This window comes from Aplysia californica, unplaced genomic scaffold, assembly GCF_000002075.1.
Source record: "Aplysia californica isolate F4 #8 unplaced genomic scaffold, AplCal3.0 scaffold00421, whole genome shotgun sequence".
In the NCBI taxonomy this organism is placed as follows: Eukaryota; Metazoa; Mollusca; class Gastropoda; order Aplysiida; family Aplysiidae; genus Aplysia; species Aplysia californica.
The window spans coordinates 95,818-96,898 of NW_004797691.1; the positions used below are offsets into that span (position 1 = coordinate 95,818).

Here is a 1,081-nt window from a genome sequence, read left to right on the forward strand (position 1 = left end):
AGATAGATAGATAGAGAGAGAGAGAGAGAAAGAGAGAGAGAGAGAGAGAGAGAGAGAGAGAGAGAGAGAGAGGGGGGGAAAGGGGGGTAGTAAGAGGTGCTTTGAATTGGTTTTTATTCAAACAGCTGTTGGTAAGAACACGAGATAGGTCCGTTATCAAGAGGGCCCTCTGTTCTCTAAATCTAAATAAATAATGTGTCAAGGGCACTCCATAAAAGGCGAACATCTTGAGCAACAGCAGCAACAACAACAACATCAACTCAAAAACAACCCAACAAATCGAATTTTGTGGCAACAATGATACATTTTTTTTTATCTCAAAGAAAAAAAATAGTAACAAAGTAAGATCTTTCTTCTTTCCATACTAAAATGTTCTTCAAATAATTTTCCATAAGTTAATTTAGATAATTAATTGTCATAATGCTACTTTTTAACCACAGTAAGGGTAACAATTTTGTGAAAAAACAAAACAAAACATTACTTAAAAAAAATACAACGGAAAGGTTTAGCAACGTCGTCCTTTTTCTGAACGCTGACATTGATTGGGGTGTTATCTTCAAAGATTCTCGGACCCCCCCCCCCCCAACCCAACCCTACAACAACAAAATAACTAACTAGTAAACCTGATGACTTCCAAATATGCAGAGATAAAGGAAAAAAAAAAAGCATTTTCCTAAAAAACTGTTTCCTGGACACGTGCTTATTTTTCCTTTGCTACATCGAGCATGTTTCTTTTTATTGTTGTTGTTATCGTTGTGATTCATTCGTTTCGTTGTAGAACATTTGACGTCTTTAGACTTACATAGCTACTTAATTACGTGCCTGTCACCTGTCCTCATGGTGGCCCCGACCTGTACTGTATACGAAGTCTGTGTGTGTGTGTGTGTTTGTGTGTGTGTGGGTGTATGTGTGTGTGTGTGAGTGTGTGGTGTATTTGTACTGTGCTCTTGTGTGTGTGTGTGTGTGTGTTCGTCTGTCTATCTGTGTGTCTGTCTGTGTGTCTGTCTGTGTGTCTGTGTGTCTGTGTGTCTGTCTGTCTGTCTGTCTGTCTGTCTGTCTGTCTGTCTGTCTGTCTGTCTGT

General features: G+C 39.0%; 1 protein-coding gene across 1 annotated transcript in view; it reads left to right on the top strand.

The window, feature by feature from the left end:
- LOC101852201 (platelet binding protein GspB) overlaps positions 1-1,081 on the top strand; it is a gene marked incomplete in the record, with an annotated part of 172,951 nt that overhangs the window by 41,551 nt on the left and 130,319 nt on the right.